We start from the raw sequence: 24,978 nt of genomic DNA, 5'->3' as shown, positions 1-24,978 counted from the left end.
CAATATCCTATCCAAATATGTAGTAGGTGTAATAATAATAATATTAGCAAATACGGTACCTCGAATTAGAAATGTTGTAAAGTTTTCCTGATTAGTTATGTCACTTAACCCCTGTGCAGGGCTTAGATAGCTATGGTTACAACCACTTATAAAGTGATAGCCAATTAGTTACAGTAGTTGTTACATACATTTTGTGATAAGATCTTGGAAATGGGAATACCCCTGTAAGGCTACATACACATTGTGTTTGTGCCTTCTGTCGGGCACATACGCTCAGGAGTTATGCACCTAATAGTGGCCACAGTCAGATTGGATGCCAATCAAATTTCGGGTTGGCACTCATAACTAGAAGATAGTGTTATCTCTGTTGTTGGTGCAAAATGCAACAATATAAGTTTTAATGATAAGCCAGCAGGTGGAAATTAAAATGTCAGCCATTGTTTTGGTCTGTCCCAGATCTTGATTGCGGCCTAAGCCCTATGGTTCATAGCAAATACAGTGGCTAACTACATCAGCCAGCCCCTGTGTTTTCTATTAACATTGAGACATATGCCATGGACATGGCCTGTACAGATCTATACAGTGGCAATCTTTTCTGTTTGAATGTTCTGACTAATCAATAAAACCTAAATTGAATATTTAAAGGGGTTGTCCACTACTTTAGATTAACCCCCCCAATGTATCCCCCCGGGGCTCCTAATGAATTTTGTAAATACCTCATGTTGCCTATACTGGCCGCTCACAGGCAGCACGTGAGCCCCGGCTGCAGCCGGCTCTTGCTTCCGCTGACGTCCCGACAAGTGCTCTTCCCTCTTCCTCCTTCTGCACTAGCTGCCAGGCTATGGGCGGGGTTAACCCCACCCACAACCCAGCAGCCACCGCAGGGACCCAGCGCTGAGTCATGCCTCACTTGTCGTGACATCAGTGCTGGGTCACGTGCTGCCTGTGAGCGGCCACGGATAGCGCAGCTCACAGGCAGTATAGGCAACATAAGATATTTACAAAATTCATTAGGGGCCCCAGGGGGGATACATTGGGGGGTTAATCTAAAGTAGTGGACAACCCCTTTAAGTGAGTACTCTTGTATTTGGCTATATAGGACGGACGTCAATGCATCTGTCCACTGGAAGGACCCATTATATAGACAGACTCAATCTGCTGTTCTTTCCTTTACAGTTAAAAAACTGTATACAGATGCATAACTGCCAGACCGATGCTATAAAAGCACACGTATGGCCTCCGTCTGGGGAATAGAAACCTATGGCAACAACATCATAGTGATTATATGTAAGCAGGTGCTGAGATGCAGTACGCAGGGATTTCAGAGCAGAACGGTATAGCAGTACTATTTATTTTTTTAACAGTAGAGAATGATTTAATCTCCTCGCAGAGAGTTAATAAGTAGTGACAAAGAGTTATTAGAACAACAAGGATCAAATGAAATGAGCAGAATGAGTCCAATAGTCTAAGTTTCAAGCAACATTTATCGTAGATCCTGGTGGGGTCCGCAGTCCGATGGGGGTAGTAATACCAGCAACAGCCGGCGTAGGGTCCTCCGATGGGGTCCAAGGTTAGCGATCAATCTTCTGGCCGGTTTTATCTGTGGAGCCTCTAGTCCATAAGCCTGCTCAATCAAAGTGGGAAAAGCTGCAGAAGTATCTGTACCAACCGTGGGGTGATGCGTGCTAGCCGACAAAGGGAACGGCACTTCAATGTCCTGTAACCGGCCCACGCTTCTCTGCCTGCGCATGGTCCTATGCTTAGCCAGGAGCACAGCGCTTCCCACACTCACTGTCCCGCTGGAGCGCTCAGGAGATCTCAGCCGCAGTACGTCGTGGCGCTGCTGCTCGGAGAGGGGAGCATGTTTCTCACTCCCCTGCACTTTCCCTGACGACGGGAAACTGCCTGCTGCTTCGCTCGCTTTTTGCTCTGTCCTACCTCTTAACACGCCCCCTCTTTCCGGGTCATGGGTTTGTCCAGTCCCCTATTCCTTCCCCCGGGCAACATGGGACGCAGCCGCGACGCAGCCGCGACAGTTCCGGATCCAGCTCAACGCAAATACCCGCTGCCCGGTCTTCCTCCTTACATATAGAGGAAAGTTCCCACCATATACTGTAGGCCAAGTGCACAGACACATGTTGGTCACTAGTTCACAACACTTTAAAGCTAATGTGAACTGGGCCACAGCAGTATAAAGTAATCACTAAATAACAGATAGATGGCTGTTTTTTTTTTCCTCTGTGTTCTGATTTTATCCTTTTCTAACTCCCACAAAAAGAAGGCTGTCATTCTAGTGCACTGTAAATTGAGGTTCAAGCTCGGCAGCAAGAGGGCAAGCGAGCAGGATCCATGCCTCTTTTGGGACACATTTAGTTTTTTATTGTGACCTTGGGGCATTCCCAGTAAAAGAGAAGAGAAGATATAGTAAATAATCTCACATTTGGTTGTCTTTTATGCTCTGTTTCCCTTCCATTTTTATATTTATTTTCAGCTGTGTAGCTCCAGACACAGTAATTGTGTAAATGTACCATAATTCTTGATAGTGATAACAACTTTATGATATAATTATTATTCTATTTATTTAATTTACACTTTCCAAATTATGTTTTCATTGGTTTTCAAATTCATTTCCAGCTTGTCACTTTGTCAACCAGTTCCCCCCTAAACTGCAGATTTATTAATGCCAAATATGACACTATATTCTATATTATTCTTGATTATTCTATAAAAGGATTTATATCACATATTTCATGACATTTTCTATCACCTTGGGTCAGATGCTGCTGAATTTACTCATTTTAAATGGTGAATCTACAGTTGTACCAATAGGTCATTGTTTGAGAATGTCCTTAGTTACAGTATGTATTATTTATTCTTATGTGTTTGTAAACATTTGCAGTTCTGTTAAAAATAGAATTCAGACCTCAACATGCCAATTTTATTTCTACCCTGCAGAATCCTATGGATTCCATACATGATCTACCTACTTTTAGTGAGATACTAGCACATAGCTCTCATATTTTTTGCTTAAATGGCCAGGACATTAAGGGACATGCACAGCTTTTCACCTTACAGCATGGTGGAAAAAAATGGAGCCATCTGGGCCATACATCCAACAAGATTCTCTCTTTACACCAGAAATATCATGCCTACTTTATAAACAGTGGAGAAAGAACATTTGCATTTACAGGATACAGGAGAGAAAAAAAGGCCTCAAATACGCAAATAAATGAATAAATACAGTTTCTACATGCAGCTTCAAAAAAGCATTCAGACAAAATATTTTTTTTCCATCCCTGCAGTTCAGTCTCTATTTGCTTCTCTGTAAACACCATCTTTTTTCCATATTAAATTCCTACATGTTCTGCTATTAATACAATGATGTATTGGTACAGCATCACATCTGCAGATAGAGCCAGTACCATCTCTGCCTGCTGTGGTAAGAGTGTGATTATCTTCCCATTTGTAATCTTCTCATCAATAACCAATCATCATCAGTAACTGCGATAGGAGTTTCTGCTTTCACCCCAAAGAAAAAAAATTAAGTTATACGACACATACAATTTCATCATATAAGAACGTCTGGTGACTGAAACCGTAAGCCTCTTGAGAGAACTTAAAGCCATGTAATTCCCGGGGGGGGGGTCACCTTTAGATTATATGACTTAACTGGAGAGAAAAATCTAAATTATACATAATGGGGGACTCATGAGATAATAAAGCAAATACATTTCTTGACTGCTACTATAACCCTTTGTTACAAAGTCACTGGCAATGTGCTGGAAGGGAGATATGTTTTGCTGAGGTTAATGGTTTCAGTGACTTAAAAACCAAGAAGTTTTTCCTTCAGCACAGTAAGTGTTGCAAGGGGTTAACAGCCAATTTGTTTAAAGGGCTGGGTTTTTTGTGGACAACCATAGAGCAGGTGGGAGGTTGTCCACCTTATCTCAACCCCAGGGAGTGGTCTGGGGCTTAAGTAGCTGCCTCCAGAGGTAGTCAGTGTTCAGTGTCTGGAGAGGAACACTCCAGAGAAGTGGTCGTGTATACTAAAACCTGAACCGTGGGTCTTGCTCACAATGAGTGAACTGATCCCCGCTAATACAAGGCTTGTGCTTTATGCTACTACTTTCTTTTGCTGTTTTTGCCTAGAGGGCCATGTTTACTTTGTGCTTCAGCTTGGTTTATGCTGCATCTAATAAACCAAGGAAGTTATTAAAGAGACAGTATTCCCGTATCTACCTCTGTGTACAGTAAAGTGAGCCGATCTACCACACCACTTTATGTGGTACTAACTTTGGAATGCTTCAGTGGATCCCACTAATTCTGAGAAAGTTCTTTTCGTAACATATTGTACTTCCTGACAGTGGTGACATTTGTTCGCTATGACTTGCGTTTATTTGTGAAAAAAATTGCAAATTTGGCAAAAATTTTAAACTTTACATTTTTATGCCATTGACCCCCTTCACCTTGAAGCCATTTTTCACCTTCCTGACCAGGTCAATTTTTTCAATTCTGACCATTGTCACTTTATGAGGTCATAACTCTAAAACGATTTAATGGATCTCACTGAATCTGAGAATTTTTTTTTTCTGTTGAACCACAATTCAAAAGCAAGATCTGGTTTTCATTAAAAATTACTTGTCTATCCAATCACTCAACCAATAATTTCTTGGATGTTTACATGGGCTGAGAATCATGAACAAGCATTCTTATGAGTGCTCAGTCACTGATTCTCGGACCATCTAAGTGCACCTTTGACATTGAGCTAAATAGACATGACATAAATCCATTACAAAAAGTGTAATTAAGTAATAAATATTCACTTACATAGTTTTCTTTGATTTTCTGCTATTATGTCCATGAAATCTTTAGTTTAAGAACCATTCCAGAGATTTTCTTTATTTTTCCCCTTGTTAGGTGTCATGTGTGTAAGTGTCATGAGGATAGTAGCATACTCATTGGTCGCCATCTTATCCCCGTTTTAGCAGCACTCTGGTCTAATATGGTGACTGCATTTGTGATCTGTCATATCACACATTGGTTACTGTGTGGAGCGGAGGTAATTTATTTCTCAGTGCAAATGTTTAAGACTAGAGAACTTAGTTCTGAGCCCCATAGACTTACATTGAGAGAATATCCACTGCTCCACACCAGCAGGTTATGGATGCTTTCATGTAACTAGAACACCGCTGAAACCTGGAGAAAATGGCGACCAGTGAGTATGCTACAATCTTCATGTCACTGTAAGGTAAGCAGGAACGCAGGATGCAGTGACAAGCAGGAGGCAGACCAAGAGTTAACCAGTGTTTAATACAGGAAATACTCCACGAAGCGAGAGAATAATGGAGGTATGGGTGGTTAAGGTTCCAGACGAAAATAAGTGCTCAAATAACGGGTAAACTTATCAGTCTAATGTTTCCAGAGGATGGAGGCTTGGAGATACCGCGGTGGCGTCGTAGGAGATGCGTGAAGTCTCTCGCCTTGTCCCGGAGTAATGTGAGGCACTGTCTCCTGACAGCCGCGACGAATCCTGTCTCTCCTAAGCGCAGCCTTGTGGTACTGGGTGTCCATGGAGGAGGCATCTGTGGCGCCGATGTACACGGATGTTGGTCAGTGGTGGGGTTTGGGAATATCCTGGCTGTCTTTGTGTCTGCGTGTTTACCCCGGTCAGGCCTAAAGCGCGCACCGTGGACAGTCAGCGGTATGGTACGGGACGTCTCCCCAGTATCGGAGGAGAGAGGGCCACCAGCCACACGCTGCTCGCAGTCTGGCTGCGCTTGTGTCGTTCGTCGGAAAAGCGGCCTGTCTCCTAGCGTCGCAATGTGGAGAGTGAGGCAACCTTCTCCTGCTGCGCATGCTGTCTTCCCTCCAAAGACCCTGTTTTGGGGGCTCCGTTCATTTTATCTCTGACCCGCCCCCTATAGTCAAGTGCAAAGGTCTGTCCAGGTCAGAAAGTGCTCCCCCAGCAACAATGGTGACAGCCCCAATAGTTCCGGTCCTGTTATGAGAGAGGTACCACTAGCCCGGTCCATCTCCCTACATCACTTACACATGATACCTATTAGGGGACAAATTAAAAAAAAAACACAGGAGGGGTGCTTTAAATGTATATGTTTTGCCTTAATCAGGTTGATCTAACTTTCAATATATATAAGGCTGGTTTCATGTTAAATTGTAGTGTCCATTTGGTGTTTCCATATGAAGCCCAGAAAAATGTGTCAGGAACACCGCACTGCACTTGCTCACTGAGCCAGTGCGCATGTCCTGAGTACAAACCTGTGCCCAAAGATACCTGTGGAGCGGGGTATCAGTGGTGACGATGTGTGCTCCAGGCTCACAGGACCTGTGTCACTGAAGGTACAAAGCAGTGAAGGACCTACGATCATGTGACTGCAGGGGGCAGGGCTTAGCATCCTGCTGCTGGAGATAAGTGCAGGATTCTACTACAGGGATCCTCAAATCAGACAAACAGGGGTCATACACAGAGAGGGCAGAGCGGTACCAGAGGGACAAGCAGAGAGTAGTCAGAATGTAAGCAATGAGTCATACACGGAGATAGCAGCAGAGTACAAGAGGGGCAATCAGAGACTAGTCAGGACATAGGCAATGAGTCAGAAGCCAGAGAAGCAGATAAACAGTACAGAATCAAGAGACAAACTCACAACAAGGGACAGAACCGGGTCAGAACCATATAAGCAAGCTAGAAGACAATCAGAAGGCACAGGCACACAGGGGTCACCACACTCGGCCAAAGGCAAAAGTATAACGGACAGGGCTATAAGAAGCTCTCCTTGAGTCAAAGAGAGGCTACAATAATTAACCCCCGGCGTGCAGGTCAAGCCTGCACTGAGCTAAAGACATTAATCCTTGATGTGCAGGTCAAAAACCTGCACTGGGATCATGACAAAATGGAATTCAGATGAAACCCAGACAGAGCTATTGAGTATACAAGCCAAAACAGTGTTTAAAGTCTGATAAAATCTGGTTGTGAAAAGCCCTTCCAATGTACCATATAGGGACCACTTTACGCTCACATTGGCAAAACATCTTCCTCCATGAACATTGCATGAACAGTGCTCAGAGGCCTTTTCACTTTGAGTCATTTTCAGCAGGACCTCTCCCCAGTCAGTGAATCAGAGTAGATAGATACTAGCTGTCTGACACAAACCACAGAATGGCAGAAATGACAATGCATCAGGCATTATAATCCACATTATAATGTCTCTTTACTATTATGCTCTTGCACAACTGTCGTCCACCTCTGATGAACTCTGAGTAGAGGACCCAGACATATGCAGTAGCTACACCTGATTATTGATACCACTGGTTGACATTTAGTCTACAGTTTTCAATGGCCTCTAATATTGTTTTCTAACATAAGGCCCAAATAATAGGGGTGCAGTCAGCAAATTCAAGTGATTAGCTGCTTATAGTACATTATATGTCTGCAGCTATATTGATATTTGAGAATACAGAAATAGATGGAACCTGACACACTGAGTCCAGCTCTGCGTGCAAACTGCAAATTCACCATCATCTTTGCTGAACAACAACATTGATTGTGATGATGTGAAATTCCAGGATCTTGTAAAATGTAACCATGAAATATGTGGTGATTCTTATCTATTTAGGGTTACTTTATTTCTCACACAGAAATCTGGCACTGCCATGTGATGTGCCATGTCCACACTACACTGGAGCACTTCTTCTTAATCAGGCCTGATTATAGTCGGCTGTATACCGTACTTACTGGAAGCGGCCTGTGTCTGCCCAAGCTGGAGGCATAGTCTAAAGTGTGACAGATCCCAGCATGAAACATTTGTAGGAGCACAAAAGGCCATGTGCACACTGAGTTCTTTTTACCTCAGTATGATTGTCCAATGTGTCCATACCTTATAAACCTGCCCCTCTTTTTCCCCCGACACAAAGAAAGCACCGCAAACCACCATTCAAATTACAACTTTATTTGGGAGTAATCATTTACAAACAGAACTCCTCTTTTATATTATCACCCAAACATTGGAGGGGTAAGGTCGCAGCTCTCCATGTTAACCATCGGAAGTTGTGGGGATATGCCACCGGACTCCCGGCACATGTTACCCAGTCTAGTTCTTCCGCCATGGAGTAGTGACCCCTTCAATGAGCTACGACCCCCCACCCACCCAAAGAAAAAATTGCCTCCTCAATACCATCCTGCAATCCTGAAAGAAAAATGTCCAACTCAATGTCTGTTAGATGCACCCCACCCGGAAGCAAAAACCTAGCATTATTACCTTCTAACTGTCTGTGCCTTACAATAATGCCCCTTTGAAGTGTATGAATCGAGATATGTGCAGATTTACTGCTCTTCTTGCTTTTTCTATCCCCGCCTCATCCCGTGCTCGGCGCCACAAGACTCTGGGAATTATCTCCGACTAAACCATCACAGATTTGTAAAATAGACGCGGAAACTTATCCAAATCTGCACGCATTAACGTGAGAAGTTCAGTCAGTTTTATTGACCCTAAATCCTTTCCTCCTGCATGCAATACGAGGATGACCGGAGAGGCCGATATTCTCGATATTTGAACCACCTCAAGTAGAACCTGTGACCACCTCAATCCTCGAATACCTCTCCAGTTTACGTCCACATTGTAAAAACCCAGAGACCTCTCACCAGGGTGCAACTCAGCCCTCTGCTCAGCACAAAAGACGTACGAATGTCCTAGAATCCAAATACTGGGTCTTGACTGACCTAAAACAAGAAAACAATTAAAATTAAATACCACAAGGTTATTATAAAGTTAACAATTCAGGCCTGATGAACTGGAAAAAAACACTCGGAACGCCACCTGCCTATCTTCATTATTTCCTCGTCCCTGAGGCTCATGCGAGCTGCTTCGGTCGCTGCACCGATTCTAAATGAATGCATGCCAAAATCACCCGCTGGGAGACCCAGGAACGAGAGAATTTTTCGCAGCAACGCTAAAAACTGAGATCTAGTTAACGAGGAACCGTCATAATGTGCAAAAAACGATGGACTATTTGGTCTTATCCCCAAATACCTCGTAACCAAAACAATGGGGCATACAGGGCCATGAATTGAAGCCAATGCAAACCATAACCCCCTACCCATCGGATCGGTTTTTGACCTCTGAATATGAATACGTATTCACCCATTACACAATGATACATCGTTATGCTGCAAACTCCCAAGGGCCCGGCACGACATTGGCACTAACTCGATAACTCGCGAAGCCCCAAAAAATGCAATTCCGAACGCTAGCGAAAACAAAGTAGACTCAAAAACAGAGCTGCAAACTGCTTTTGTGCAGTCAATTATTCTCGCCAACAGGGAAAAAGAAATAGGCCGCCTCATCTGCTTCGGGACCTTCGATTTTTCCCAACCCTTCAAGGCCTGCCACAAAATGAGACATTTTGTGACATCTTCCCATCCCCTTAGTTTAAATTGAAAAGCCAAACCCGATAGCCTGTTTCTGATGAGCGTTGCAGAGAAACCCTAGTCATGCAAATGTTGAACATATACAACAGTCACCTCCAATCATGCCTCACTAGACGAGCCCACCGGTAGGTCTCTCACGAATCCCCACCATTCCTTCCACGCCTTACCATATGCATTCCACGTCGATGGAGCTACCGAAGCCCTGACCAGCGGCATTAGGAGGTTTCCTGAATTTTCCAAATGTGCTCTTGGCACCGCTTTTCCTTTGTGATTGGAATCTGGAGCCAGCTCCCGAAAGTTCTGAAATTAAAACGTGACAATGAATCAGCCAAGGCGTTTTCTATACCTGGAACATGCCGAGCTCGGAACCAAATGTTCAATTGCAGGTATTCCAACACAAGGAAACAAATCAGCTTTATAACGGGAATGGAAGAAGACAACAAGTGATTCACCACGTCCAAAAACAAATGTGAGAATTCCGCAGCTGATCACCCCAAATCCCCAAAGCCACAGCCAATGGAAAAAACTCCAGGAGAGTCAAATTCTTTGTCCAATCATTTTTAACCCAATTAACCGACCATCTTTCCACGCACCACTGAATACGAAATATAACTCCAAACCCCACAGAGCCAGCTGCATCCGAAAAAAGGGACAATTCCTGACAAGACTTTTCTGCATCCTGGAAATAGGTACAACCATTATACTTAAGCAAAAAACTTCTCCTGACCCACAAATCTTCAAGCAAAGGAAGACCCAAGCAGACCCTGTGGTGGGGAAACTTTAAACCCCGGGTGGCCATAGCCAATCGCCGAGAAAAGATTCTACCCATTGGCATTACCCGACACGCAAATGCCAACAAACGCAGAAGGGATTGCAATTGAACCAACATCACCTTTTTCACCGACAGGAAACCATCTATTAAACCCAACAATTTCATTGTTTTTTCACGGGGTAATCGAAAAACCATGTTGACAGTGTCGATCTCAATGCCTAGAAAAGAAAGACAGGTGACTGGACCGACCGTTTTCTCCTCATTTAAAGGAACTCCAAAATAAAACATAAGCTCACGAAACTTACCCAATACCTTACTGCAACTGTCCGATTCCGCTGGGCCTACAAACAAAAAATCATCCAAATAATGCGTTACCCACTGTGACCCAGTTTCAACCTTTGTAACCTATTCCAAAAAACTGCTGAATTGTTCAAAATACCTACATCAAATAGAACAACCCATGCAAAGGCACGTATCATAATAATATTCACCATCTACACAGCAGCCCAATAAATGATGGCAATCTGGGTGAACAGGTAACAGATGAAAAGCCAACGCAATGTCTGATTTGGCCAATAATGCCCCACGCCCTGCCTGACATACCAACACTATCGCTTGATCAAAAGAAGTATATACCACTGATGATTCTTCAGCACTAATACCATCATTCACTGATGAGCCTTTGGGGTGCGACAAATGATGAATAAGCCTGAATTCCCCAGGCTCCTTTTTGGTAACAATACCCAAAGGGGAAACCCTGAAATTCGAAAAAGGGGGGGAATTAAACGGCCCCTCCATACGACCAAGCGACACCTCCTTCTTTATTTTTGATAACAAAACTAATGGAAGTTCCCTTGCTGATTTCAAATTTGACAAAAACGATGAACCTTTGGAAAACTTGAACGGAATGAAAAAAACGTTCTTGAAACCAACTCTCAACTGCGCTGCAGCCACTTCATTTGGGTACCTGCATAACCATGGCTCCATCACGCTGATTTTCAACAGAGTCTTTAATTTCATGCTGTGCTGCTGGTCTGCCAAAACCTCCTTTTGTGTTGCTATGCCTACACTTTGTGACTGCATGGGAACCACCGCAAGATGAGCACTCGTGCTTATATTTGCATAATCCATAGAACCTGCAATGACTGTCGTTAAACAGCTAACAGGTTCCCGGCCCCCGCACTGCGATTGGCCCCGAGCCTGACTGCTGGCTGGGGGCCCCATAATGAAAGGGCAGACCTCTCCTCTGAGACATCATGAGCCGCAGCCATGAATCTGTGGCTTTTACCAACCAACCCAGCTGCTGGTTAATGGCAAGTCTCCACGGAAAATCTTCATCATACCTCCACCACGCTGTCCCGCCATGTATCTTATATGAATTATAAATAGTATCTATGTATAGAAACAATTCAGAGCAACGCTCAGAGTGTTTTTTTCCCATAATACAACCTAAGACAAAAAATGCTTGTAGCCAATTATTAATAGTTTTTGCCACTTTCGGCCAGCGTTCGTAAGACCTGTCATTTTGCTGCCACTCACGATCAACTGTATTTTCCTCCGTAGAAACAAGAAACCAAATGTCTATATATTCATTTGCCCAAATTTTTTCTATGGTCTCCTGTTCCAAATGTGAAACCAAAGGGGCTATCCTCAGTAAAATACATCCCTGTGAATATCAGATCTTGCAAGAGGAAGAGGAGGATTGGACCCCTTTACTTGAGCTAATAGTTTTGGTTTCACAACCAATTTTTCTCCCCCCAAAATGCTCCTCAAATTATCCATCATCACAAATCTTTCACCTCCCCCCCCATGCTCCCGTCGTATAAATAAACTCACCACTCGATACCTCGGTAACCGGAATTCCCGATGGAACTTCAACCACTTCTTCGCTGTGCACCCTCTGCTGCTCCCGTTGTATATTAGCTGAATGACGAGTTGACGCCAGACTCCGTCCTCGTGACCCAGATGAAGATGATGAATAATACCTCAAAGATCTTGACCGGCAACTGCACCTGGACACAGATCTCCTCCTCCTACGATGGCTGTGCCGACTATGACATCTGACAGTACCTTTGCCTGAATCAGAGGAGGAGGATGACGCTCTGCTATGTCTCCTTCTCACTTCTCCCCTGCGACTCAGACGTTCAACAGAAATTCCCATAGGAGCTGAGGATGATGGGACTAAACCCTCTGAGGGAGCTGACAGCAGACCCTGTGTCGGGGTAGCTATTTAGGGAGGGCTAAATTAACCCTTCACGGTTGATCCAGTGATTTCCAAATTAACTCACAGGGTGTTGCTAGCAACTGGGAGTGACCACACGGAGACGGGGGTCTCTGTACGGGAGGATCCAGGCAGATCACTAAGCCCCTTTATTTTAGTCACTTCTTTTATAATCTTTTGCTTAATTATGCAAAGTTCTCAACTACCAATAACATCATTTTACTTTATAAGCCAATAATATTGCAAGAAAACCGGAAACTGCATATATGTCCGTATCCAAATAGCATAGAAAGCAATATAATGGCATATTCTTCAGAGTTCTACACCCCCGCCTCCGTTATCTTGCACCTGATGGGAACAGTCTGGTTTCATGACAGCCCATGCCAATTACAAAAATTTATCTTACATCAACAAAAACGGAGAAACGAAACCTTCAGAAAAAATGGATAAAACGAAACTTCAGCTCTGATTTTAGTATTAACCCTTCACATTCCCCCCTAGATAAATTTTGTTAACACATATGCAGCATCAGAGGTGCTATCCCAAGCTAACAGCTTGCGGAGTACTGGTCTTCACATGGCTGATGCCGTGTTACCAGTCATGGCTGTCGCGGCGCACCCGTCCCCCCTGTATACTGCAGTTCACGAATAACAATTTTTGATGACGGTGGTGGAGATCTTTTGTAGGTAGCCATGTGCTTGGCTTCGACATCTTCATCAAGTAGCCTTTTGAGATCGGTGCAGAGAAGAGCAGGGGCAACGACGCCTTTGGTATTATCCTTAGCTGTCTTAGTGCAGAATTTCCTAATACATACAGAAATACACCAAAGAACAAGTTTTAGTATCACATATACAACAAGGATACAGACAGCATTATGCAACAAGCTTTGTAAGATCCCAGCTATCCAGCCCCCAATTCCCTTAAATCAGTTGGCTGGATTAAGAAAGGAGAAGGTGTCTGACCACCAACTGTCCTTATTACGATCATTGTCTTTATCATATTGATTTCTGAGTCTTTGAATATCTTCTAACTTTAACTTTTAACTTCTACCAATAATAATATGAAAAATGCGAAAAACCAAAGCATTATGTCCCCTTCATTTGCTATTGGCTTGTTGAGTGATGAGGAGAACTTGATAGGGACCGTCATACAAGGGTTCTAGTCCGTGCTTCCTGACATGCCTTTTCACGACTACCAAATCACCAGGCTTCAGGTTATAACAGGTTTCGGTTTCTGCTGAATCTGGAAAAGAAAAGAAAACTAGAACATAGGTGTTAGCAAGGTTTTTACTAAGCTGAATAACACATTGAACAGCACGGTCAGTTTCTTCTGATAACTGCTGAGGCTGGAAATTTGCAACTGGGGGCCTAGCACCAAACAATATCTTATATGGGGACAGGCCACGTTTTGCAATAGGGGTAGTACAAATGTGGTATAGTACAATGGGTAAGAGCTCTGGCCATGGAGCCGTAGTCTCCTGCATCATTTTGGTCAATTGTCCCCTCAGTGTTCCGTTCAGCCTCTCAACTTCCCCACTGGATTGTGGGGTGGTACAGAGTATGGAGGGCTACAGTGAATCCAAGCATTGTCAGAACTTCTTGGTACACATTAGAAGAAAATGCCGGACCTTGATCACTTTCAACAACTTCTGGAACCCCATATCTGCATATGACTTCCATCACCAGTTTGTTCGCTGTGGTTTTTGCAGTCATGTTGGTAACAGGGAATGCTTCCGGCCAACTGGAGAACCGGGGCCCAGTAGAATTTTTGCACCAGTGCGAGGGCCTGATTCTTTCCTTGATATATAGGTCCATGTGCCCATGTGGCAATAGCAGGGTACATCCGCTTAAGAAGACACACGAGTTGTTCCTTTTTCCAGAGACCATTAACCATTTGTGTCCCATCAGTCTTTCATTGCTTCACCTCTTCCTTTGGAGACATTCTCTGCATCGTCATTAAGCTGTCTCGCGGGGTCCGACAGAAAACTTCAGTATGTTCTAGATCATCAGGTTCTTGTAGGGTCAGTGCTTCTTGTAACTGTTTATGCTGAGAACGTGTGGTCACCATAGTTGGTATGGTTGGTTCAACGGGTAAAAGAGCAGCGGCTTTTGCTTTCATATCCGCAAATGCGTTGCCAACAGTCTATGGACTGGTCCTAGGACCATGCGCCTTAACTTTGATAATGTCCACCTGAATAGGTAATTTGATTGAGTCCATGAGGGTTTTAAAAGCTTCAGCATTTTTCACTGGGGTTCCGGCAGTAGTAATAAACCCTCGATTGGCCCATAGAGATCCAAAATCGTGAGCAATACCAAATGCATACCGTGAGTCCGTGTATATATTAGCCCGTCTGTTCTTGGCCAAAGTACATGCAGTAGACAGAGCCTGGAGTTCTGCTTCTTGTGCTGACTGTGAGGGCAGGAGCGCAGCTGCGTGCACTACAGTGTCCTCTGTGGTAACAGCATATCCCGTGTGGAGTCTACCAAACTCGTCAGCATATCTTGAACCATCCGGGTATAACACCAGATCGGAATTTGGGAGTGAATTCTCACTGACATTTGGTGGAGTATCTGTTTCTTCTATCAGAAATTGGGAATAGTCATGTTGGAGGTAATCCTCATCACTGCCATCTATCCTTATAATTCATTTTACCATCTTTCAAGGCATTGTAAAGGGGTTGCATTATGAGGAATGCATCCGGTATCCACTGACAAAAATAAGTGCATAGTCCAAGAAAACGCTGGAGTTCAGTTTCATCTTTTGGGAAAGGAAGGGAGCTGACAGCTATTTTTCTTTCTTCTGCGAGGTGTCTGGCACCCTGAAGGAGACAGTGACCAAAGAATATCACCAAACCAAGGCAGAACTGAAGTCTCGAGGCCGAAACCCGACAGTTCAGTGCTGCCAGATGCTTGAGGAGACTAACAATGGCAGCAATGGCAAAAGACACCTGCTCATATTTTTTTTTTGCAAACTGGTTGGGACTGTTTTGGGCCCCTTGTGGCATAACTGTCCATGTTAACTGTCGTTCGTGATAAGTGAATGCAAATAGAAACTGGTAGTCTGGGTGTAACGGAATGCTAAAGAAGGCATTGGTAAGATCAATAACTGTAAACCAAGCAGCATCCTGGGGTATTTGGGACAAAAGAGTATGTGGATTAGGCACCAGGTTGGAGAAACACTTTTACTGGTTCTACAGGCATTTTCCCTATATCATTTGGCCCTTTTGACCAGAGTTTAGATGGTATCTCTGAGAGGTATATGGTGAGTCGTTGATCCTCAGGCAATATTGGGGGTGGATCTGAGCCTATCAGGGCCATCATAACCGTAAGAAGGGCATGCAAAATACAGATTTCTTCACTGTCTTCATCTACATAGGGATTATATAACGTAAGAACCATCTGACCATCATCTTGGAATTGTATTCTGGAGCGGAACTGTGATAATAAATCTGCCCCTAGTAAATTTACAGGATATGTGGGAGAGATTACAAACTGAATAGTAACCTCGGGGAAGGGTTTTATGGGATTTATAAAAGTATATTAATTGGGTCTGCCATCTACCCCGATTAAAATAGTGGCCTGTATGACAATTTCTCTGAAAGTGTCCGAATCGGGCACAGCGCCAGAATTGCTGTCGAGAATTAGCAGGGAGGGCTGGGGTTCGCTGTGTGTGAATGAGCTGCGGTGGGGGCGATGTGGGAGGAGGCTGGAGCAGCTACAGATGCTAGCTTTTTTTTTTTTCTTTTTCTCTCTCTGCTGAACAGAGTGGGTTAAAGTCTTCTGAAAACTTTTTTTTTCTGGATCTGGTAAATGGAAGGGGTTGGATACTCATAACCACTAGCAATATTAGGCATAGCGGGGACTGAGACTGGCAGCGGTGGCTGATAATAGGTACCATGAGCGTTTAACAAAGAAAAGGTGGGGGCTGCGACTCTCGGTCTCCTTGTACAATTATCATCTAGCAGGGAGACCTCTTCTTTCAAATCCTCACTTTTAACTATTTATCTGCCTGACACATTAGTCTCGATATCAGTTTCTTCTTTAACCCCTTCACTACCAAGGGTGGTTTGCACATTAACTACCGGGCCAATTTTTACAATTCTGACCACTGTACCTTTATGAGGTCATAACTCTGGAACGCTTCTATGGATCCCGGTGATTCTGACACTGTTTTCTCGTGACATATTGTACTTCATGTTAGTGGTAAAATTGCATTCAAATAACTTGCGTTTATTTGTGAAAAAAACGGAAATTTGGCAAAAATTTTGAAAATTTCGCAATTTTCCAACTTTGAATTTTTATGCCCTTAAATCACAGCGATACGGCACACAAAAAACTTAATACATAACATTTCCCACATGTTTACTTTACATCAGCACAGTTTTGGAACCAAAATTTTTTTTTGTTAGGAAGTTATAAGGGTTAAAAATTGACCAGCGATTTCTCATTTTTGCAACACCATTTTATTTTTAGGGACCACTTCACATTTGAAGCCACTTTGAGGGGTCTATATGATAGAAAATACCCAAAAGTGACACCATTCTAAAAACTGCACCCCTCAAGGTGCTTAAAACCACATTCAAGAAGTTTATTAACCCTTTAGGTGCGTCACAGGAATTTTTTGAATATTAAAAAAAAAATGAACATTTAACTTTTTTTCACAAAAAAAATACTTCAGGTTCAATTTTCTTTATTTTACCAAGGGTAACAGGAGAAATTGGACTGCAAGACTTATTGTGCAATTTGTCCTGAGTACGCTGATACCTGATATGTGGGGGGGAACCACTGTTTCGGCGCATGGCAGAGCTCAGAATGGAAGGAGCGCCGTTTGACTTTTTCAATGCAAAATTGGCTGGAATTCAGATCGGACGCCATGTCACGTTTGGCGAGCCCCTGATGTACCTAAACAGTGGAAACCCCCCCAAGTGACCCCATTTTGGAAACTAGACCCCCCAAGGAACTTATCTAGATATGTGGTGAGAACTTTGAACCCACAAGGGCTTCACAGAAGTTTATAACGTACTGCGGTACAATTAAAAAATCATATTTTTTCCACAAAAATGATCTTTTCACCCCCAATTTTTATTTTTCCAAGGGTAACAGGACCCTAAAAGTTATTGTGCAATTTGTCCTGAGTACGCTGATACCCCATATGTGGGTGTAAATGACTATTTGGGCGCATAGCAGAGCTCGGAAGGGAAGCAGCGCCATTTGACGTTTTTGGCTAGAATTAAGATCGGACACCATGTCGCGATTGGAAAACCCCTGATGTACCAAAACAGTGGAAACCCCCCACAAATAACACCATTTTGGAATCTAGACCCCCCAAGGAACTTATCTAGATGTGTGGTGAGAACTTTGAACCCCCAAGGGCTTCACAGAAGTTTATAACGTACAGCAGTACAATTAAAAAATCATATTTTTTCCACAAAAATGATCTTTTCACCCTCAATTCTTATTTTTCCAAAAGTAACAGGACCCTAAAAGATATTGTGCAATTTATCCTGAGTACGCTGATACCCCACATGTGGGGGTAAACCACTATTTGGGCGTATGGCAGAGCTCGGAAGAGAAGCAGCGCCATTTGACGTTTTTGGCTGGAATTGAGATCGGACACCATGTCGCGTTAGGAAAGCCCCTGATGTACCAAAACAGTAGAAACCCCCCACAAATGACACCATTTTGGAAACTAGACCCCCCAAGGAACTTATCTAGATGTGTGGTGAGCACTTTGAACCCCCCAGTGCTTCACTGAAGTTTATAACGTCCGGGCGTGAAAATAAAAAAATCGTATTTTTTCAACAAACATCATCTTTTAGTCCCCATTTTTTTATTTTCCCAAGGGTAACAGGAGAAATTGGACCCCAAATGTTGTTGTCCAATTTGTCCTGAGTACGCTGATACCTCATATGTGGGAGAAAACTACTGTATGGGCACACGTCGGGGCTCAGAAGGGAAGTAGTGACGTTTTGGAATGCAGACTTTGATGGAATGGTCTGCGGGTGTCATGTTGCGTTTGGAGAGCCCCTGATGTACCTAAACAGTGGAAACCCCCCACAAGTGACCCCATTTTGGAAACTAGACCCCCTAATGAACTTATCTAGATGTGTGGTGAGCACTTTGAACCCCCCAGTGCTTCACAGAAGTTTATAACGACCGGGCGTGAAAATAAAAATATCGTATTTTTTCAACAAACCATCTTTTAGTCCCCATTTTTTATATTTTCCCAAGGGTAACAGGAGAAATTGGACCCCAAAAGTTGTTGTCCAATTTGTCCTGAGTACGCTGATACCTCATATGTGGGAGAAAACTACTGTATGGGCACACGTCGGGGCTCGGAAGGGAAGTAGTGACGTTTTGGAATGCAGACTTTGATGGATTGGTATGCGGGTGTCATATGCGTTTGGAGAGCCCCTAATGTACCTAAACTATTGAAACTCCCCACAAGTGACCCCATTTTGGAAACTAGACCCCCCACCGAGCTTATCTAGATGTGTGGAGAGCACTTTGAACCCCCAAGTGCTTCACAGAAGTTTATAACGCCTGGGCGTGAAAATAAAAAAAACATTTTTTTCCGCAAAATTATATTTTTGCCCCCAATTTTTTATTTTCCTAAGGGTAACAGGAGAAATTGGACCCCAAAAGTTGTTTTGTAATTTGTCCTGAGTAGGCTGATACCCTACATGTGGGGGTAAAACACTGTTTGGGCACATGGCAGAGCTTGGAAGGGAAGGAGCACCATTTGACTTTTTCAACGCAGAATTGGCTGGAATTGAGATCAGACGCCATGTTGCCTTTGGAGAGCACCTGATGTGCCCAAACAGTGGAAACCCCCAATTATAACTCCAACCCGAACCTCAACACACCCCTAACCCTAATCTGAGCCCTAGCCCTAACCCTAGCCCTAACCCTAGCCCTAACCCTAGCCCTAACCCTAACCCTAACCCTAACCCTAACCCTAGCCCTAACCCTAGCCCTAACCCTAACCCTAACCCTAACCCTAGCCCTAACCCTAACCCTAGCCCTAACCCTACCCTAACCCTAACCCTAGCGGGAAAATGGAAATAAATACATTTTCTTTTAGTTTTATTATTTTTCCCTAACTAAGGGGGTGATAACGGGGGGTTTGATTTACGATTTATGGCGGTTTTTATGTTTGGCGGCTGTCGCACGCTAAAAGACGCTTTTTATTGTAAAAATAGTTTTTGCATCACCACATATTGTGAGCTATAATTTTTCCGTATTTTGACCCACCGAGTCATGTGAGGTCTTATTTTTTGCGGGACGAGTTGACGTTTTTATTGGTACCATTTTCGGGCACGTGACATTTTTTAATCGCTTTTTATTCCGATTTTTGGGACGCAGAATGAACAAAAACCAGCGTTTCATGAATTTCTTTTGGGGGGGTGCTTTTACACCGTTCCGCGTGCGGTAAAATTGATAAAGCGGTTTTATTCTTCGGGTCAGTACGGTTACAGCGATATCTCATTTAGGTCGTTTTTTTATGTTTTGTCGGTTTTTTGCAATGAAAACTATTTTATATAAAAAATAATTATTTTTGTATCGCTTTATTCTGCGAGCTATAACTTTTTTATTTTTTTGCGGATGATGCTGTATGGTGGATCGTTTTTTGCGGGACAAGATGACGTTTTCAGCGGTACCATGCATATTTATATGCGTCTTTTTGATCGCGCGTTATTGCACTTTTTGTTCGGTGGTATGATAATAAATCATTATTTTTTGCTTCGTTTTTTATTTTTATTTTTTAAGGGGTTCGCTAAAGGGGTTAACTAATGGGACAGTTTTATAGGGCAGGTCATTACGGACGCGGCGATACCAAATATGTGTACTTTTATTGTTTTTGGTTTTTTTTTATTTTGAAAAAATGGATTTATTGGGGAATATTTTTTTTTTTTTTACTGATTTATTTAGCGATTTTTTTAAAATTATTTTTAACACTTTTTTTTTTTTTCCTTTATTACCTTGTCCCAGGTGGGACATCACTGTCCTGTGACAGATCGCTGATCTGTCACATCACAGATCACTGTGACAGATCAGCGATCTGTCACAGGCACTGCTGCAGACTTCCTCATGCCTGCGCTTTGCAGGCAGTGAGGAAGTCAGCTCCCTGCAGGCCCCCGTCGCCATCTTGGATCCGGGGGCCTGTAGGGAAAGAGCCCCCCGCAGCAGCGCTGCACATTGCGCTGCCGTGGGGGGCTCAGGGAAGCACGGAGGGAGCCCCCTCCCTGCCGATGCTTCCCTTTAACCCCCGGTACACCGCGATCGCGTTTGATCGCGGTGTGCAAGGGGTTAACGTGTCGGGGGCGGTCCGTGACCGCCCCTGACACATTGTGCCGGGTGTCAGCTATGATAATTAGCTGACACTCGGCCGCGATCAGCGGCGCTCACCACGTGGGCGCCGCTGATCGCGATGACGTAATATTCCGTCCATGGTAATTAGGTCCATGGTCACATGGACGGAATATTACGTCAATTGTAGGTAAGGGGTTAATCACTTCCTCAATTCTCACACCACAATCACTTTCTTGAACCACAATACATCCAGTCCCTGTCATAATAATAGACAATTTTTCCTTCTTCAACATAGCAGTAACAGAAACAATCAGCATTCACTTCCTCTGTTCTTCCTAACACCTTCGTCACACAATTCATGTGCCAAGCCACAAAATTCTTCTTTTCCTTCCACGGATTCTCTCATTTACAGATAAATATCCTTACTTCAGTTGTGCACAGATCTGCAGCGGCTGTATCAGTCTGTTCCACAGGGTCAACCCCCCCTCTGGGATTGCCCAAAATTTGCGCTACTCAGTGAAAGGAGGAGGGCGTCTCAGACTATCCCTCTGGACACCTTTGGTTATATATATCTATCTATATATACCTGAGTTATGTATCCTACCCAGTCTTCGATCACGTCACCACGCCCGATTACTAACAATGATCAGGACTTCAGGATATTTTGACTATAAAGAGAGCCACACTCACTGGTCAATCCGGGGTGTCCGCCCCTTATGAGGTACGGTTCGAGCATTGGGCCCCCAACGGGACTGCACCTCTATATGATTCCACCCATGAATCACCCCACCACGGGGACAAACCTCAGATCCTCTTTGCAGCAACAAGGACAGGAAAACCACACCAACGGTCAGTCTGAACAGTATAACTGCCAACTTACCGTGGTTGTTGTGGGGGATGATCAGTCCCAATTTTCCAGCACCCGTGTCCGTTCCGAGGGTCCTTTGTCTTGTTGTCCTCCGGGGGCAGAGGCGTCCCTATTCGGGGGCACCCCGTTGGGCGCCAAGCTGTTGGGGTAGCTATTTAGGGAGGGCTAAATTAACCCTTCATGGTTGAGCCAGTGATTTCCAAATTAACTCACAGGGCATTGCTAGCAACTGGGAATGACCACATGGCGACGGGGGTCTCTGTATGGGAGAATCCAGGCAGATCACTAAGCCCCTTTATTTTAGTCACTTCTTTTATAATCTTTTGCTTAATTATGCAAAGTTCTCAACTACCAATAACATCATTTTACTTTATAAGCCAATAATATTGCAAGAAAACCGGAAACTGCATATATGTCCGTATCCAAATAGCATAGAAAGCAATATAATGGCATATTCTTCAGAGTTCTACACCCCCACCTCCCTTATCTTGTACCTGATGGGAAGAGTCTGGTTTCATGACAGCCCATGCCAATTACAAAAATTTATCTTACAGCAACAAAAACGGAGAAACGAAACCTTCAGAAAAAATGGATAGAATGAAACTTCAGCTCTGATTTTAGTATTAACCCTTCACACCTGTTGCTGTGATATAGCCATGCTCCCAAATTACTAACTAAAGCTGAATTGGTTGCCACATTTACACCCGTCTGTGACTGATTCTGTGCCGGCGATATCACCGTGCCGGCTGCCTGTGAGGTAATCCCGGAACCTGCTGCCACAGAAGGTGCCACCATTGCTGGAGGGAGTAAAAAAGCCTGTGAAGCCAGTGACAAATGGGGCAAATTTGTCTGCACATTTAGTGGCATTTGTGAAAGACCAGGCTGCGATAGCACTATGTCCACACTGTGAGGCGTAGGAACGAACTGCTGGTTATTTATTACTTTCTTTCCCTTATTAGCACCATCCCCTGATACTTGGTCTCCCCCTTGTTGCTGTATGGCCCTCTGCTGTCCCTTACCTTACCTGCTTCCCTGTGCCTACCTTCGTCACTAGCTGATGAACTGGCACTATGAGTACCCCCCATTCTAGCGACTTTATTAACCACCTTATGCAATGTGTTGTGTGCTGCTGCCAAAACCTCTCTCCCACTGTGTCTGCTAGTAGCTGTGACCTTATCTGTCCCCTTGGTCCGTTTAATAGGCTGGAACCGTGACGCAGGGCGGCCTCACCTGAACACTTTCAGTCTCCTTTTACTCTCTGTACCTCTGGGGGGCGGGGCCACAGACAGCTCGTTTGTCTCCTCAGAAATCAGCTTGGCTGCGCTATTCACAGCCGTGGCTGTTCCGCGCGCCTGACCTGGCTGAAAAGAAGAAGCCGGGCGCTCGGGGGGGCATGGCCCGTGCCCCAACCGCCGGCTGCCCGTAGCTTTATTATCCGCCAATGAACCAGCCGCTCTCTCCTGCACGGCCCGCCGCTCCCGCATCAGCGCCGCGATCCACCCCGCTCCCTCCCTGTTAATCCTCTCATGAATCGCCGCTTCTAACTCTGCCTTCCTTGCCTCACCACCAGGTGCAGCTCAGCTCTCGGTCCTTCTGGTCAAAGAGGCCAGGATCACTCAGAAGTCACAATTTATACCCCTTGAGAGGTGAGGAACCAGCACCAGAAGGAAACCCTCTTCAGCCAATGAGCACCTTCCACAAGGTAATGAAAATTTTTTCCTGTTAACCCTTTCCCTGTGCCCGGATGAAAAAGAGAAGGCAGCACCTTAACCCCATAGCACCCGCTGGCTAGTCAGGGGCCCCCCCGCACATAAAGCCGGGTTCCCTCAATTTGTAAGCCAAAAAAAATCCAATTCGGCCAGTGTATTTGTGTGTTCTGCTTTTACGGTGTCCATTATAAAGTAAAAATGAACTTGCAACGAAAAAACAATAAAAACAAACCTTTTTAGAATTTTATTAAAAACTATCTTAGCTATATATATAAAAATCTGAACTTAAAAACAAAATTGGTTTGTGTAGGCATTTTTCGAGAAAACTTTTTACATTTTCCATTGATAGAGCTGTCAACTTATTTTTTTGGTGTGAAGATGCAGTTTTTGTTGTAGTCCATAACATTTTGATAGCATTTCATAACATTCTTCAGTTACCGTATTTTTCAGACCATAACACTCACCTAGGTATTAGAGGAGGAAAATAGAAAAAAAATACAAACAAAAAATGTGGTCAATTTTGTGCCAATATACTCCATCCTGGTATGTATAGCCCCCTCATCCCTATCTTAGTTCTTATCCCGTGCTATGTGCATGGCAAAGGTTTTCATGGAGTCCTTTTTATAAGTGCATGATGATGATATCAATTACTAAAGGGTTTTCCACTTTATTTTTATATTAACAAATGTGTTAGGGACATGATTTTGTAGCACTAATAAATATTACAGGTTCTCCTCCTTTACGAAGTACTGCTAGCTCGCAAGTGCACACTGTACAACCATGTTGGGAACAGGAGTTGACAAGAAATCTACCTAATGTTTAAATCAGGCACAGACCAAAAGTTTGGACACACCTTCTCATTCAAAGAGTTTTCTTTATTTTCATGACTATGAAAATTGTAGATTCACTCTGAAGGCATCAAAACTATGAATTAACACATGTGGAATTATATAATTAACAAAAAAGTGGCTCAGGTAGTGCAGCTCATCCAGGATTGCACAGCAATGCGAGCTGTGGCAAGAAGGTTTGCTGTGTCTGTCAGCGTAGTGTCCAGAGGCTGGAGGCGCTACCAGGAGACAGGACAGTACACCAGGAGACTTGGAGGGGGCCGTAGGACGGCAACAACCCAGCAGCAGGACCGCTACCTCCGCCTTTGTGCAAGGAGGAAGAGGAGGAGCACTGCCAGAGCCCTGCAAAATGAGCTCCAGCAGGTCACAAATGTGCATGTGTCTGCACAAACGGTTAAAAAACGACTCCATGAGGATGGTCTGAGTGCCCGACATCCACAGATGGGGGTTGTGCTCACAGTCCAATGCCGCACAGGATGCTTAGGATGCTTGGCATTTGCCACAGAACACCAGGATTGGCAAATTCGCCACTGGCGCCCTGTGCTCTTCACACATGAAAGCAGGTTCACACTGAGCACATGTGACAGACGTGACAGAGTCTGGAGACACCATGGAGAGCGATCTGCTGCCTGCAACATCCTTCAGCATGACCAGTTTCACAGTGGGTCAATAATGGTGTGGGGTGGCATTTCTTTGAAGGGCCGCACAGCCCTCCATGTGCTTGCTAGAGGTAGCCTGACTGCCATTAGGTACCGAGATGAGATCCTCAGACCCTTTGTGAGACCATATCCTGGTGCGGTTGGCCC

Source organism: Dendrobates tinctorius, unplaced genomic scaffold (assembly GCF_039654945.1).
Source record: "Dendrobates tinctorius isolate UK_male_01 unplaced genomic scaffold, ASM3965494v1 ptg000145l, whole genome shotgun sequence".
In the NCBI taxonomy this organism is placed as follows: Eukaryota; Metazoa; Chordata; class Amphibia; order Anura; family Dendrobatidae; genus Dendrobates; species Dendrobates tinctorius.
The sequence above is the reverse complement of the archived record's forward strand: the minus strand, read 5'-3'. Positions refer to the sequence as shown.